The sequence below is a fragment of the Cryptomeria japonica genome, chromosome 5, assembly GCF_030272615.1.
Source record: "Cryptomeria japonica chromosome 5, Sugi_1.0, whole genome shotgun sequence".
Taxonomy (NCBI): domain Eukaryota; kingdom Viridiplantae; phylum Streptophyta; class Pinopsida; order Cupressales; family Cupressaceae; genus Cryptomeria; species Cryptomeria japonica.
This window is the reverse complement of record NC_081409.1, coordinates 692521326-692526183: the sequence shown is the minus strand read 5'-3', so window position 1 is coordinate 692526183 and position 4858 is coordinate 692521326.

The following is a 4858-nucleotide window of genomic DNA, read 5'->3' as shown; positions in this document are numbered from 1 at the left end:
AATTTCTGATGTAGAGTTTCAGACAACCTTTTTCATAACTTTTTTTTTTCATATCGTGGAATCTTTGAAGGATGTCCATGCCCTATTCCAAAGCTTCCCTTTTGGCACAAGCAGGGAGGATGCTAGAAAAGGATATGGAATTTGGATTTACACCTGCCAATTTACTTGACTCTAAGAGAGGGAGGATGCTGGAAAAAGTTATGGAATTTGGATTTACACCTGCCAATTTACTTTGACTCCAAGAGATGGCCTCTCTGATCTTGTAGTACCCCTCCTGGATTAGCCTCTTTTGTATGTTTTGAGTTACTTTAGTGACTGTTCTATGGAAAAATTTTGTATATTGTTTCGGATGTTATGCGATGTTATTTTATGCGTTATCTGGATGTATGGTGTATTCTTTTATGTAGTATCTCAATGCTTATTTTTAATTTTATTTTATGGATCATTATCGTGGACTGACACTTTTCCCTTATATTGCGATGCGTTATTTATATGTTGTGTCTTTGCAAGTGTATTGGGATGCGAGTGGATGATTTTCCTTCACTCACTCCGGTGAGATAGGGAATGTCACGATTCTCCTTCATCGGTGTGTATTCTGTGTCTATATATATATTGGTCTATATGCACATGTGGTTCTTTGGTGTAGGACATTACAGGTACTAGTACCGGGTAGGTACGGGGTATTGACTCCACCTGGTTTCGTAGGTCTGAGCATGCCTTATATATCCATTGGGAGTGGAGGAGATAGTTGTTGTACCCTAGCTTGACCATAGGTACACTCGTCAAAGTGTTGTCAATCGGTTATGTTTCCCTGTCTAGTTGTTATGCGTGTCATAGTGCCTTGGTTTGGTCATTTGAGAGTCATCATTTGATCACTCTTGGTTTTGCGTGTTTTTCATTTATTTAAATAATTATTTAATTTAAATGGATGATGCTATCTTATGTTGGTGTAATTATTTAATTATTATGCTCTATGATTATTGATTTATTTAAATTAATGATTGCTAGATTAAATGGTAAATGGCTTAATTTATTGTGTTAAGTTGCATAATGAGTTTTGTGGGAGGAAGTAAATAATTGCCTAGCCATTTAAATGAAAATGCTTATGTTGGAAGAAAGTATTTTTGGATACAGAAATTTATAAAAGTTTCCCTTTTTGCTTTTCCATGGACTTTTGCTTTTTCATTTTAATTGTTGTAAAAGAATTATTTTTGGAAAGAGGAGTAAATCTTATTGTTTTTACTTTTTAAATATTTAAATCTAATTGGTTGGAATATCTTTTTAACCTAGAAAGTTTAGGTTAAAAGGGAATTTTCATGCTATTCCTAAAATTCACGGGAAGAAGGAAGAGGGGAATTTTGGAGAGAAATTATGGAAAACTTCTTGGAGGAACTGGAAATTCGACCTGGTTTGCAAGACTGGAAATTATTCATCCCTTTGCTTATTGTTGCTTCAAGGTTGGAGGTTCTGTTCTTGTTTTGAATTTGTTATTTGAAATTTTTCAGTTTGTTTTCTATGTTTGGAAATTTATGCAATCTTCCTGTAGATGTTTGTGGAATGATTTGAATGGAAGAAATAGTGTTTATTATTGTTGGTTTTGTGAAATCTATATCACATGGTTGCTTTTAGGAAGGAAATGGTTCATTTCTCTTTCTGTTGTGTATTTGATCTTGAAAATCAATTTCTTATTTTACCTCTTCTATTTGGAAAGAATGAACTAGATTTAGCTTGCTATGTGCTTTCTAGTTTCATATTGCATAGATTTGGGGATTTTGTGGGACTAAATTTCATCTTTTACCTTGCTGGTAAATATCCATTTAAGAAATTTGGATTTGGCATTTTGTATGTTGTGCTGTGAAATGTTCCAGAAAATAATTGTTTTCATGCTTAAACGATTGGGTGTATGGGTTTTAATGCCTTGGGAGGCATGTATTTTATTTTTTTATTTCCTTACCCTTCCCCACTGCATGGCAGGCTAGTCCCACCATGTGGGATGGTAGTCTCTGCTACCCACGCAGTAGCAGTACTACCGGTTAGCAGTACTACTACGTGGTAGCAATACTACCAGTCAGTAGCTACTGCTACCGATGGTAGTAGCACTACCAGACGGTAGTCACCACTACCAGTTGGTAGCAGTGCTACCAGACGATAGTGCCAGCTACCAGTCGGTAGCAGTACTACCGACAGGTAGTGCCTACTACCGATTAGTAGCAGTACTACTAGTAGGTAGTACTTCCAACCTCCGACAGTGGCATTGTTGTGGGTAGGTTTAACCCCTGCGTTACCAGGTAATTTACTAGTTCAAACCCATTGTTCTATAAGTTAAGTTAATTTTTTTTAATAAATGAAAAATAATTTTAGAATGGATTTTGTGTTGAATAAAATTAAAGGTGATTTTCATGTGATTTTTATAATGTGGTTAATAAATGTATGTATGTATGTATATATTTATTTATATATACATATATATGTGTGTGTGTATATATGTATATATGTATCAATTTGGAAATTTACATTAAGTCAAGCTTTGAGATACTTTTCAAAAAAATATTTTAATTATTAGGATACATTCTACAATGACCGAAGTAGAATACCAATATAAGTCTTCAAAGCCAGTGAATCCAAAAGGGAACACATCCTCAAAGTAACAAAATGACATGCTACTAGAATGCTTAATTATCAGAGCATAAAATAGAACAAACGGATCATAGCCAAGACAAAAAATTCTAGGGCATAATAGATGTGATCCAAGTCAGCATTAAATAATTCAAGACATGAAAAGAAAACCACCTAATGAATATTACCATGAATCAAACAAACCAGAGGAAAATAGAGCATAACAATCTACCCATATAGCACATTTGAACATACAACTGAAACATGACATCTATAGAACAACTTCCGAAACATAAGATCTAATGTCACAACCAACACCAAAAACTCTCACATATATACACTCATGTGATCATGATTCTAAAGAAATAATCATATTTAAATCTACTACAGTAACAACAAAAATAACAAGAATATGCAATCTATAACATACATACCTATCTTCCATTGTGTTGCAACTCAGCATATACAACATCTCACATATCGATCTTAACCAATCTTGATCACCATATTTTTCATCAATGACAACTTGGATAAGTAATCCAAACAATCTCCCCCTTTGTCATTGATGGAAAAATACTTATATCAAAAAATTTCCTAAATCTCCTTTAGACAATGCTTCCAAGATTTCCAAAATTCAAAACTCAAAAATTCTCCATGACACATAATATTTATCCCCCTTTGACCTCAAGGACAAAGGGTGACAACAAAATGGGTTAACAAAGAAAAATATGCACTACAAAAGAAACAATGCTTCACTTACACTTTTGAAAGATTCTCTTATACTTCTCCTTCATTTGTAGAAAGAAAGTCTTCTAGGAGTTTATCACCAAATGGATACTCAAGCTTAGAGTATCATTCTGCATAATTACATCAGTTGCATATGATAATGAACCAAGAACAAAGATGTTCTCCTCACACTTCTCAACTTCAAAGAGAATATTGAAAATATGCTCTAACCAAGATTCAACAATCTCTTTTATTTTCAAGAATATATTTACCACATATTTTTGTTTATGATAAAATATAAGATATAATTACAAGTATGGATTATCTTTCTTCTGCATGCACCATCAAGATCGTGCTAAAAATATCAAACGCCTTACCCAAGAAAGACAACTCAGATTCAATAGAGTCAATTTTTTCTTTCAAATATTCCACAACTGCAAGCCACTGGAATCAATATTTGTATACTTTTATTTCTTCTACCATACAAAATCTCATATTCCTTATGTCTTTAGATATCTTGTTCAGAGCATATACACATTTCTTCTACATGTAATCTTGAATCTCTTCTTTAACAGCTAGTTCCTTAATAGACTACTTCATTCTATCTTTAAGCACCTCATACAAGACATCTGACAAGATATCTACAATACTATCCAAATCTAAATACAATTTCCAACCAAATAATCAACTAGAATTCCCTCAATTTGATATTGATCATAGGAGGGATGATCAAGCCAAAATTCACCAACCTTTTTCAATCCAAAATTTTTCCTTTAGAAAACTTAGAATGTTATCAACACTGCATGGATCATCCTCCTCATCCTCTATTTCTTTAGTAGCAAGCTTATCCTTAATCACAACAGATGATTTTGGAAAATCCAGAGAAACAACCTCATGTGCAACTTTTATTTTTGTGTTCTTTATTTATCTCAGAGGAGACATCATTCTTTTCCTCTTTGAACTTTTACTACCAAAGGCACTTCCTTCAAGAATACTAGCAAAATTGGGACCCTAACTAGAGAAAAAATTCTTTTTTTTAAACTCTAAGAAATATTCTTTGCAAGGCAGATCTTTATTTTCCAAACAAGATGAATATTTGAAAATTTGTTTTCCAATAGATATATTCAATTTCTATATAATATTTTCATTTAGGGGTAATGACTTTGTGAAATAAAACATCAAACATACAAGAAAGGAGTTAAATCTAAAAGTATAACCATGTTCCTTATTTATTTTGATGTTTTCTGCCAACTAGGCTCTCAACAATTCACATAAATCAAAGTTCTTGTCTTCTCTCACCATCTCATGTGTAATGTATGCAACAATATCTGAAGTAGAACCTTCTCTATTTCCAAAGTAGATCTTATAAGAAACCCCATAAGCAATATACCTCATAGTAGGGTTAGAAATAGTGTCCATTATGAGTTCCCATTGATCACTTGAGATGCTGGTTAGGGATTAAAATTCTTTGATTTTGAATGATTTATTTACTGAAAGGAGTCCATTATCACATATA